Source organism: Ambystoma mexicanum, chromosome 11 (genome assembly GCF_040938575.1).
Source record: "Ambystoma mexicanum isolate Mex_15411 chromosome 11, UKY_AmexF1_1, whole genome shotgun sequence".
Taxonomy (NCBI): domain Eukaryota; kingdom Metazoa; phylum Chordata; class Amphibia; order Caudata; family Ambystomatidae; genus Ambystoma; species Ambystoma mexicanum.
The window spans coordinates 1,283,118,516-1,283,131,715 of NC_090934.1; the positions used below are offsets into that span (position 1 = coordinate 1,283,118,516).

The 13,200-nt window shown below is 43.4% G+C and overlaps 1 protein-coding gene across 1 annotated transcript in view; it reads right to left on the bottom strand.

Annotated features, from left to right (window-relative positions):
* The window catches only part of LRRC49 (leucine rich repeat containing 49), a 1,414,487-nt gene that overhangs the window by 1,181,708 nt on the left and 219,579 nt on the right, over positions 1 to 13,200 (bottom strand). The window lies entirely within an intron of this gene.

Below are 13,200 nucleotides of genomic sequence, written 5' to 3' on the forward strand. Positions count from 1 at the left end.
CTTTTGACTTCAAACTCGAGTTCTCCATCAACTAGAATAGGTTTTGGAGATTTAGTTAGTCGGGTTTGAGGTTGCACGGGTTTTAATAGAGAGACGTGGAAGACCGGATGTATCTTCATGTGAGGGGGCAAGTGCAACTTGACCGCTACTGGATTTACTATGGTAGTGATGGAATAGGGACCAAGGTATCTTGGGTTGAATGTGCGTGGTCCTTTTAGAGGTAGATATTTGGTGGATAACCAAACTTGGTCTCCTACTTGATATTGGGGGGCTTCCTTCCGATGTTCGTCTGCTCCTTTCTTGTATTGTTCTTTAGCCCTTTGAAGGTGAGAAACGGCTTCCTTAAAGGCTTGGGTGATTGTAGAATGCAGGTGGTCTACTGCTGGTGTTCCAAGATCTTGGAGTGGATCCAACTCCGAAGTTCGAGGGTGACTACCGTATAAAAGAAAAAACGGGGTCTTCCCAGTTCCCGAGTGGACAGAGTTATTGTAGGCATATTCGGCTATCCAAAGGATATCTTTCCAAGTTTTTTCAGTTTGTTGTAGCATGCAGCGCAAATACTGTTCCAGAGTTTGATTGGTCCTCTCGGTTTGTCCGTCGGTTTGAGGGTGGTGGCTGGTCGAAAGTCTCACATCAATTTGAGCCGACCGACAGCAACTTCGCCAAAAATGAGAAATAAATTGACTACCTCGATCTGAAATGAGAACTGAAGGAAAACCGTGCAGTCGGACGATGTTTTCGAGAAATTCTCGGGCCAGAGTTGCTGCTGTTGGTAAGCCTTTGAGTGGAATGAAATGCGCCATCTTGGAGAATAGGTCCACGATTACTAGGATCGTATTGTATCCGGAGCATGGAGGTAGATCGGTGATGAAGTCCACAGAAAGCGTATGCCAAGGGCAAGGTGGGATGTCAATAGGGCGTAAGAGGCCGGCTGGTTTTTCCTTTTGACTCTTGTTTTGGGCGCATACTCCACAGGACATTATAAAGTCTCTGATATCTTTTTTCCAAGATGGCCACCAGAAGTAGCGCTTAATCTTTTCCGAGGTCTTGGTCATACCGGGATGTCCTTCCATTAAAGAATCGTGATAACAAGAGATTACCTTTTTCTGTAAATCTGTGCTGGGCAGGTATAACCGTTCTTGGAAATATAATAGGTTGTCCTTCACCGTAAAGTCCTTTCCCTGCAGATGCCAATTCTGTATGTCTGCTGGAGTTACCAGTAGCCTGGCTTTATCCTTAACTTCCTCTATGGATTGTGTGGCAATTACACCTAGAATTCTTTGTTCGGGAATGATAGGTACAGGTTTAGGATTGATCAAATGTTCTTCCACTCCCATCCGAGAAAGGACATCAGCTTTACCGTTTTTTGTACCAGGTCGATAGGTAATTATGAAGTCAAACTCGGCAAAGAATAGTGCCCAACGGAGTTGCCTAGAGGATTGAACTTTTGCGGTTTTCAAATATTGCAGGTTTCGGTGATCTGTAATCACAGTAACGGTGTGTCGGGCCCCCAGAAGATAATGCCGCCAAGCCTTAAAGGCGGACTTGATAGCTAGAAGTTCCTTATCAGTAATAGTGTAATTGATTTCAGGAGGCGAGAATTTGCGGGACCAAAATGCCACGGGATGCAACTGATTGGTTACTGGGTCCTTTTGTGATAGAACTGCCCCCATGGCAAGGCTCGAAGCATCAGTTTCAACGATGTAGGGGAGTTCTGGGCGAGGATGTTTTAAGATCGGTGCAGAGATAAATCTAGTCTTCAAATTCTGGAAAGCTTGTTCTGCCTCGGTAGACCATTCAAAACGTTTGTTTTTCTTTAACAAGGCGGTGATGGGCTGGACTATTCGAGAGAATTCGGGGATAAACCTGCGGAAAAAGTTAGCGAAGCCTAACAGGCTTTGAACACCTTTTATGGAGGATGGCGATGGCCATTTGAGAATTGTATCGACCTTCTTTGAATCCATACGCACTCCGCTAGGTGATAATATGAATCCCAAGAATTCAACTTCAGTCACGTTGAAAACACATTTTTCCAACTTAGCGAAAAGTTTGTGTTGACGCAATCTCTCGAGGACCATTTTCACGTGTTTCCGATGTTCAGTTTCCGATGAAGAATAAACAAGGTTGTCGTCAATGTAAACAGCAACACACACATCTATGAGCTCTCTGAGGACATCGTTCATAAAATATTGAAAGGCGGCCGGGGCATTGCAAAGTCCGAAGGGCATGACCTGATATTCAAATAGCCCATACTTGGTGCGGAAGGCCGTCTTCCATTCATCGCCCTCTTTTACTCGTACCAAATGGTAGGCTCCTCTAAGATCCAGCTTGGCATATATGCATGCTTTTCTGACTTGGTCCAGGAGTTCAGGGATCAAAGGTAACGGATATCTATTCTTAACGGTGATCTGGTTCAGGGCGCGATAATCTATACAAGTTCTAAGGTCCCCTTCTTTTTTTGGAACGAAGAACAAAGCTGAGGAAGCAGGGGACTTGGAAGGACGAATAAACCCATTTGCTAGGTATTGATCCAGGTATTGTCGGAGGTGAAGATTCTCAGGCTCGGTGAGGGCATAAATTCTACTACAAGGAGGAGTAGATCCAGGTATCAGGTCTATCTGGCAGTCATAAGACCTATGAGGAGGTAGAGAGTTAGCCTGATCCTCCCGGAAAACATCTTGGAATTCTAGGTATTCAGGAGGTAACTGGGGAGCCTCCGAGGAAATTGCTGCCAGTGCAACACCAGGTCGAGGGTGACAAGTAGAGACACATTCTGGAAACTGAACCGTTCTTGCTCGCCAATCGATCTGAGGATTGTGCTTCTCTAACCAAGGAATTCCTAGAATAATCTGGAACTGAGGGGCCTTGATCACATCGAACACGATCTTCTCATGGTGTCCATCTTGACTTACTAGCGTCACTTCTTGGGTGGTATGCGTTACTGGTCCGGAGGCTATCTCCGTACCATCCACCGTAGTAATGACGTCCTTTACAGCCTTTGGACAAAGAGTCAGATTCATCCTCAAAACCATTTCATGATCCACATAATTGCCGATGGCACCGCTGTCGATGTAAGCTTCAATCGCATGTAATCGATCCGGATGTTCAGGGCTAATGAGGACCATAGGTATCACGAAATGCGAGGTCACGGAACTGGTTTTAACGCTCAGCAAGAGGACCTCTATTCTTGGCGGGCGAGGTCGTTTCCCTGCTCAGAGTTTGTGACCCTGGTAACTGCAGCTCCTACTGCCTTCTTGGCTGGTTTCACCGGACAGTCTCGAAGAAAGTGCCCCGAGTTTCCGCAATAGAGGCATAATTGCAGCTCTTTTCTCCTTTCCCGCTCCTTTTGTGTTAGTGGTCCTTTCCGGCCCCCTATTTGCATGGGTTCCCCGGAGTCTACTCCTTTGGTAGGAGTTGGTGGTTTGGAAAATACTCGAGCATCAAACTTGGAACGATCGGCCTTCCTGTTCTGCAGTCTGTGGTCAATTTGAACGACTAAGTCAATATAGTCCGAACAGTCTTGCGGGGGATTCACTACTTGGGCTAACACATCTTTGAGCTCTCCACGTAGACATCTATAAAACAGCGTAATCCTTTTGTCCTCAGGCCATCGAGTTTCCACTATCAGTCTGTTGAAAGACGCAATATAAGCCAAAAGGTCTTGATTACCCTGTCGCAATGAAAGGAGCTCATTGTCCAAGGCCTGCCCCTGTGAATGTCTTGCAAACAGTTTTTCCATACTGAGCTGAAAAGCTTGAAAATCATGGAGAACCGGATCATCTTGATTAACTAGAGGGATCGACCAGTCTGCCGCATTGCCACTAAGGTACGAAAGCACGAAAGCTACCTTAGCTTGATCAGTTGGAAAGGCTGCTGGCCGGCATAAGAAGTGCAACCGGCACTGATTAATAAATACTGCAAACCTCTTTGGGTCACCAGAAAATCGTTCGGGCGGAGCCAGAGGTACATTCCCAGGTAGGTTGATCTGCACTGGGTTCGTAGAGGATGTTGAAAGAAGATTTGCCCCTGATGCGGGTAACGGAGTTTGTCCGGCTTGTGACTGTAGCAATTGTCTAGCGAGATCGTCTGTTCGCTCCTTGGAAATAATCAGTTCCCTTCTTAGAGCATTCGTTTCCTGACGGGCTGCATGCACTTCTGCTCTTAGTTCCCCAAGTAACTGGGCTAGTTGGTCGGTATCCGAGGTTTCCATAGCGCCTGGGTGGGAGTTTTGCGGTAGGCTTTGCGTTCTGTAACACTCACCTGAATCCCGCAGAGGCGCCGGTCTTGACTGGGTGAATGCCGTATCTTCAAAGGTGATGTGTAACACACGGTTGGCTCTTTGGGCTGGACCTCTGTGCACTGTATGTCTGACTCGAAGAGTAAGATGTCTGCAGATAGAAAATATGGGATTAATGAACTGGGGTTATTGGGTGCCTCTCTCCTCTTCCCTTTCTCTTCTCCTGTAGAACCCCAAAGGTTAACGCCCTCACCTTAGGTAAGTGAACGCCAAGCTCTCCATCTGCCTCGGGGCAGGGTGCCGTAACCAGTTCCTTCACTGGATAAGGGTGCAGGCCTCTTGACCTCAGAGGACTGCTGTCCGTCGTTAACTGCACGAACGGTAAGTTCTGGGCACTTCAAATGTCTTAAAAGTCTTTTGTAATGATATCTCTTGTTTTGCAGGGTTCCGACGATGGCGGATGGCGGGCTGATGAGAGTTGAGGATCGAACCCGCGTGAGGAATAGAAGCGCCTGGAAGCACGTAAGTAAGCGCTTGTAGCCTGCTTCACGATGCGCACTAACTGTCCCTTTTATCTTGCAGGTACAAGTTCGGAGCTTTAGAGAAGCTGAAGGGTGCTGGAATACCCACTGGATTCGGCGTGGGAAGGAGTAATGGCACGTGAGTAATAAAGTTGCCCAATGTCTTTAAACGCACCTTCTTTTGTCTTCCAGATGCGGGATGCAGCGCCGAAGGCCTCCGGAGCGTGCGAAGAGCTGGTAAGCTTTTGTCTTTCAGATGCCGGAATGCAGTGCGAAGACCTCCGGAGCATGCGAAGAGTAGGTAAGCCTTTGTCTTACAGATGCCGGAATGCAGCGCGAGGCGTTGGTGACAGCCGATGGACCAGGTAAGAGATGCGCTGCCACTGAAGACCGTAATGCTAACCTGTTCTTTCTTTGTCTTTACAGGTGCTGCTGAAGACTGGATTCCAGGATGGTAAGCCTTTGTTTCCTTAGGCCCAGGATCAGAAGCAGAAGACACGATGAGCGTTCTGCTGCAGAGAATGCAGAATAACGCAAAGCAAGATTCATCCATCGGGTGTGGTTTAAATAGCCTCCTGTAGTGCTTAGGTGTCTCCTTCCACAGCCTCGCCTAGGTAAGAAAAGAGTTCCTGCTTTCCAGAAGAGTTCCAGTGTTCTGAACCTAGGGAGTGGCTCCTGCCCCACCCAACAGGAAAAGTAGTCCCAAACAGAAGAGGATCAGGGGCTCAACTGGCAGGTAAGTAAGCAGCATGGTCTGCTGCAGGTAAGTCCACCCAAGCATTATGAGCCCGGCGCTTCCAGCGCTGGGACTGGGCATCTTTATGAGCCTGGTGCCACTGGCGCCAGGACAGGGTCCAAAAGGTCCCAATTGGGACTGGCTGGCACTCGGAACCAGGGTTATGGGTCTGCTTCCAAGGGAGTCGGGCAAGTCCTGATCTTTTGGAAGCAGAGATCATGACAACCATCTGCAGGCTTCATAGAACAAGTTAGCAATACTGTGAATGCTCCCGAGATATCTCGAGTTTTTGCGACAAGCACTCCATTGGAATTAGTAGCGGTAACAATAGGCATACCGTCCTCTGTCTAAAAATACTCGAGCTTCTGCATGCTCCACAGAACACGTTATTAACACTGTGAATGCTGTGAATGCTACCGAGATGTCTCGGGTTTCTGATATACCTGACTCTGTGTTAATTACAGCGTATAATAGTGGCAAATTTGCAGCCACGCAAGTAACTGCTATGCCCCATATCATGCTTTCCTTACAAAAGAGCATGCCAAACACATTAATCCACCTAGCCCCTCAAATCTGCTCTGTACTTGCGCAGCAGAAACTTCGAACTGCGCATAATGAGCTGCTAGTTGAGGGGGAAGTGGATGACGATACGATAAGTTTCATGAACACGTCCAATAACACATGTATTGAGTCGGAGGACGTAATGTATATTTGTTCGAATACGGGTGACCCAATTCAGTTGACCCGAAAAGAGTATCTTGTCTGTCTTACAAAGAACTACGCCTCTCAAATTATTAACAGCAGAAGATGAGTTTAAGGCCAATTGCAATGAATTGTCAAAATCACCAATCTTGTTTGAGAAATCGGTAGAGCACTCATTGAATAATTCAGTGTCCTTTATAGCACCCACCCCAAGAGATACACGATTTAATGACCTGGCAAAAGAGCACAATTTTTTCATTAATGTGCAATGTCCAAGTCGTTCTTTTTTTCCTGAAGCTCCAGCTTTAAATAATACCTTAAGTGCGATGAACACTGCTTTATTGTCTATAGCAAGATTGTATGAAGTGCTGGAGCATAAAATAAATGCACAGTTTTGTTAATGCACGTACTAAGCGAGTGTAAAAAAACATCTGAAACCTGCAATGTGCCTAAAGAGATGATCCCTTCAGTGGTAAAGCAGATTGTAATAAGGACCCCCTCGATCATCTTCATCCTGAAAGAACAAGTAAAGAGTCAAGCTAATAGCTCCAACATTATTTATGAAAATGTGGAAACTATGAATAATAATCAGCAGGGGGGAATAAAAATCAATGATGTTCCACCTGTCAATCCTGTTGTTCCTAGCATGTAAGAACCCATGGGAAATCCACTATAAACCCCGTTAGAGGAGGTGGCCAACATGCATAATAAAGCATCACAAGTGGCTGATAATTGTGATTGCCCGAAGCCTATTAATCCATTCACCTTTATTGGTAAACCAACATCAATCCTTCCTATACCAGACGCAACCTGGTGAAAACAAAAAGGAGGAAGACTCCTCAAATAAAGAAATGAGTGCCCAAGAAATCTAGTATCGAACTAAGGCACTCCTCAAAAATTCCTTTGATTGTCCTGTAAAATAAAGAAGCAGAACAAGGCCTGTTTAATCATGCCTCCAATGGTCAGGCCCTTGGACTGCTTGTCCTCAGGAATATGAACCATTGAACAATCTGGTAGCATTAGTCTCAGAATCGAAAACTTGTATTGTGCCGATAGTAAAGGGTACTCGGGCTCCACAGTTGTTATTGGAGCAGGGAGAGATAGTCAAACAAATCGGTCCTACTATTCAAGAATTACGATGCGCGATTAAGGAATCCATAGCACAATATATTATTCAATCTAAAGATACATCGAGGGACATGACAGGATCACAAAAACCTCCTATGTCTATACCCGCCTTACCCCTCTTATTGAAGGGTCCCTCGTGTGCCAAACATGGACCCACCTCGCCATCGCTGCAAGTGCGTGTTATGAAGGCGGCCATCACTGAGGATGCAATGGGTAAAGATAAACAATTCCATGAACGATGTGAATATAGAACTTGTCATCGATTATTATTAACATGCAGAGATTATCCATTTTCAAAGTATGACCTCAACCGTACGACATTACAGGATCTAACGACCACTGACATTGATTTAGCGGAGATCATTGATCATGGTGATTTGTCAAAAGTGAGGCTCTTTATGAGATCAGGAATTACACTAAATGCCCTATGGCAGGCAAGATCTGAACTGTTTAATCTAGGATTTGCTTTAACACAAGATATATCAGTTATATCACCTATGTCATTACAAAGGCAAACAAGACCTAGAGTCTATCAGAGTTTTGCCAATACACAACAGAATATTCAAACAAGCGAAGCCTCACTTCATAAATGATCAAGACAGACTCATGAAAATAACTCATAACAATGCTGGATACATGACTATGTGAGCTTGTTATCTTGGAACACTCGTGGTCACATGCACTTCATAAATACCCAATGTGAAGAACTGAACAATTTTTATATTATTGTGCACGTAGCTCACTGTTGAACCTGTATGGGATTTATATCACATCTCAACAGTTCCAGCTATCAATAACTTCAATGGCCGTCTAATGGCAGGTCTTCTCATAATCAATGAACTCCAAGAACAAAACATACAGATCACCTTCGCCATATATACAGGTGGTAAAAATAATTAAAGATCATTTTACCATCGCCATAATTAATGTTTATTGGGGCAAACAACAGCTGGAATCAGAGTTGTTTTCGAGTAGATGAATGAAGTCTTGAATGACCTACTATTGGATAGAACCATTAGCCATACTTTGATTATGGGCGATTTAAACCTCCACTTAATATCACAAAACTCTAAGGCATTCACATTCGATGAATTACATTAGATAAACCTCATTAAAGAAAGAAATGATGCAATGTTAAATGGGTCTACCAAAGGGGATATTCCCACCAAAACAACCTGGCGTAGAGAAACATCTTCAGCCTTCCTGGATTATATCTACTCTGACGTAACATTTTTAAACATGGTCACATTCTTGGTTGTTAAAGAAAACAACCTAAGTGACCACAACCAGCTATGTTTATCATGGAAATGGCCAACTGCCCACGACACTAGTATAATTGAGATCAACCCTGATGTGGCGCACGTCATAGTTAACCCGGCAGGCAATCGTATAAAATAGACGGATTACAAGCTGTCCCAGTTTGATCGTATACTTGAAATTGATCTCGGGGGACACAAGCAGAATGAGGGAGGCTGCTATTTGAAGTCTATGCTGATGTTCATTGGAAACGGGTCCTCTAACCAGCAGTGCAAAATTAGGCACTTGCATGCCTTTGATCCTGATTTGAAAATCAGAAAGGCTCAATTAAGAAAAGAAATACAGCATTTGAAAAAAGGACCTTACTCAAAAAAGTGTTAATCAGATAAATCATTTGAAGCTATCATATAAAAATTGGCTACGTGCTGAAGAGCTAAACAATATCAGCTCGATGGCAAAAATATGATGTTTCAAATTGTACAAAAATCATCAGGTGGCATTTGGTCCCTACTTAAGGAGGTGTCTTCCACCGGCCAAATGTCCTTACAAATAAACCCTATAGCAGAAGAGATATGGACAGATTATTATACTGCTGTTTATCGGACTCCTTTCCCTCAAATGAAAATCGATTGGTCAAAGAAAAAAATGGATCATGCCTTTGCATTTGATAAAGATGACATATTACAATGCATAGCAAAGCTCAGTCGATCTAGAGCTGCTGGACCAGACGGGCTTCATAATTTTATGTTAAAGCAGAATCCGGTAGCTTGGGCCTCCATCCTACACAAAATCTTTATACATATCTTACAGATTGGCAGAATACCAAATTCGTGGAAAAAATCCATAATATTGCCCATCTATAAGAAAGGGGTCAGGGCAGATCCGAGATCATATCGCCCAATTGCTTTATTGGATTGTCCTGGTAAGATTTTGCGTGACTCTTACTCGTCGCATTTAATGCTTGGTTAACGAAAAGAAATTTAAGGGATGACTTTCAGACCGGATTTATTCCAGGTCTGGGCACTGCAATTAACTTGATCACCCTTAATCGGGAAAAAATTTGAAAACTACTGATTTTTGCAGCATTATCGCACCGCGTTTGATGCTGTACCCCGTGAACTGCTATATAAAAAACTATTGGATAAGGGGTGTCCCTGGTTTGTATTAAAATGGTTGATACAATTTCATACAGACACAAGCATACAAATTCGCTTAAGGAGGGACGGTTTTATATCCAAGGATATAAAAACAGAGAGGCTTAAAGCAAGGTTGCTTGCTAGCCTGTGCTGCATTTAATTTCTTCATTTCTGATCTAGGACATACCTTTAGGGGTTTAATAACAGATGCCCCACGAGTTATGGGTGTTCCTATAAATTGGTTATTGTATGCCGATGATATGATCTTATTGTCGAAAAACACTGCAAGGCCTTAAAACAATGTTAAAGGCACTTGATAGTTATGCGCAAAAAAATTGTATTTCTATCAATGTGGCCAAAACACAGATTATGCAGTTCGGCAATCATGAACAGAGAGGTCGCACATGCTCATGGACCCTGTAAAATAGTAGTTTGAGAGTGGTTCCAAGTTATGTGTATTTGGGCGTGACAATATGTAATCATCCTTCAGACACGCCCTATGAAGAAAGTAAACAAATCAAACAGCTCACAGCTATATCTCAAACCAGGATCATTAGAGCCAAATTTTGCAAATTCTCCATATTTCCATTAATAGTTTATTACAAACAGAAAATGACGCCAATTCTCTTTTATGGTACTGAAACCAAAGAATGGCGATCATATTCCTATTGGTCTAAAATCGAGGGTGCCTATTGGAAGAAAGCACTGCAATTACCAATATCAGAACCATTGCCGTTAATTTGGCATTAATTAGGACTGATTTAATCTGAAATGGATGATTAAGAATGGCTTATCTTAATATCGACATATATATCGAAAGAATCGAATGACAAATTTATTAAAGCATGACTTTATAGAGCGCAGAAATTGTTGCACAATGTATATATTTCACTCCAGTTATTGCTTGAAAATCCAGAGAAGGCAAATCGCAAGCTGTGGGAGTAGGATTGGGGCTTGACGTGCTCCCATTGCCTGCGGTATAAAGAATTTGTAGAAAATCCATTTGAATTGAAAAAATATGGTCCTCCTGCACTCTATCTATTAGGGTCACCTAACGCGCAGCATTGTTCAGCATTTCTGCGCTTCAGACTACATTTATGGCCAACAGCAGATGTATTATGCAAACAACATTTATTGGCTCAAGATAAAATACAGTGTCGCTTTTGTCAGACAGAGAGAGAAACATTAAGACATCTGTTAGTTGATTGTGCGAGACTGTTGTCACTGAGATGCAGGTACTTCAAACTTCATTTTGAAGGATATGTAAATTTAACGCTTGCTCAGTTGTGGTTTGCCCTGTTTCATACAAACAAGAAATCCATCAGATATGCAATAATCAATTATTTGAATGTGTTGAATTTGAAGGACCCTTCGAATGGTGAAAAGAGGGCTAGTCTAATCAATTCATGATATCTTTTCTTTATCTCATGCTTTTCTTTATCTCATGCTGTCAGAAGTGTAAATTTAGTAATTAGGTCAGGTCTTAATGTATAACATGTAAGATTCATGCTGGAATTTTAAATGTGCAAAGGATTATATTGAAAGTGTAGATGTTGCAAATGTCATCTTTTTTATATTTAGTATATTTAGTAATATTGTAAATAATATTTTTTATTTTTTATCATGTTAAAATGTTGAAAGATTGGAAAATTTCTTCAGCAAAACAATAAAAAAAATTAAAAAAGGAAACGTAAACCTTCTGCCATTACCCCTTTCTCTCCGACCTACAGTTCACACTATCCTCCTTCACACCCAATACCTCTTCCGCCAACACTCCTTTCTCCAACTTCCAATCCCTACTATATGACTGATTCTCCTCTCACTTCCCACTGCAAACTTTCACCCCTAAGCCTCAGCATCCTCAACCATGAGTCACCCCATTAATTCCCTCTCTCCAAACAGACATGCATCAGCTGCTGCGCAAATGGAGGCGTACCCATTCAGATGACGACCTGCAACTCTACCTCTCTGCCCTGAACTCTCTCAAGTCCACTCTTGATAGAGCTAAAAGGGAATTCTACCTAACCCTCATTGACTCTCACTCCAACCATCCTCGCTGGCTAGAGGGCACCCTAAACTCACTCCTCTTAAGACTATGACTATCAACTCCACTATCATAGCTACTGACCTAGCTGAATACTATGCTGCAAAAATTACCAAAATTTGAGACTCTCTCCTGACCTCCCTCACACTCCCTCCTCCTACATTTTACACTCTGCCTACTCTACCATCATCCTCTGCCTGCATCTCCCACTTTAGTCACACTAATACTGACAAAGTGCTATCTCTATCCTATTGATGCTCCATCAGACCCTCTTGATCCTCAGCTAGTCGAGCCTATTGCTTCTCACCTCGCTAAACTCGTCAACCTGTCCTTCGACTCGGCTTGCTTTCCCTCCATTTTGAAAACAGCCATGTTCATCCTTCTCCTAAAAAAGCAAGGGGCTGACCCGAACCTACTGGCTAACATTCACCCTGTGTCTCTCCTGTTCAACCGTCTTACCAATTTCTCAGACATCCACAACCTTCAAGACACCTTACAAGCAGTTTTTCGCTGCTGCCACTCAAAGGAAACTTGACCTGTCTGCGGCCTTTATCACTGTTGATCACGCTGAGCTCTCTAATACTCTCTTTCTTCTTGGGATTGGTGATCAAGTCCTTGCCTGATTTGAATCCTACCTTGCACCTCGCCAATTCTCTGTCTACTGGAGCAAAAACAGCTCTCAACTCCTCTAACTGTTGGTGTTCCACAAGGCTCTGTCTTGCGTATGCTTCTCTTCAAACTACACCTATGCTCTTAGGGCACTAATCTCCTCCTTTGGGCTCTCGTACCAGCACTCTCTTCATGAACTCACCTCTGATCTCTTTATCAAAATGTCCAACTGTCTCTCTGCAATTAAATGTTAAACTCTACCAAAAAAAAGGTGCTCTCCTTCCCTTCCAAAAGCTCTCTCTCATCTCTTCCTCTGCCAGTTCCCACCTGACACACTACCCTACTTTTCTTCAGCTAGAAACCTCAGCGTCATCTATGACTCTTCTCACACCTTCACTAATTTCATCTCCAAAACTAAAACAGCAGCTCACCTCAACCTCCTAAATATTAGGAAAATCAGGCACCTCCTTCCTTTCAAAACCGCCAAGCATCTATTAACCACTCTAGTCTTCTCTAAACTGGACTACAGTGCCAGTATCCTCTTTGGTCTCTGCAACTATGCTTTCTGTCCTCTCAACAAGATCAATAACTTCTCTACCAGGACTCTCTTTGAACTCCCTCACTTCACACCTACTTCCTCGTACCGTCACCAGGCTGGATGGCTGATGATGCAAAACAGGGCCAGATTTAAATGTTTTCTCCTGGTTCACAAATCTATCTACAGTAATGCACCACTGTATATATCCTCCTCTACCTCCTCTATCCAACTCTATAAGCCTTCTCGTAATGTCTGCTCTGCCTCCTAAACTAAACTTGCGGCTCCTCGTGCC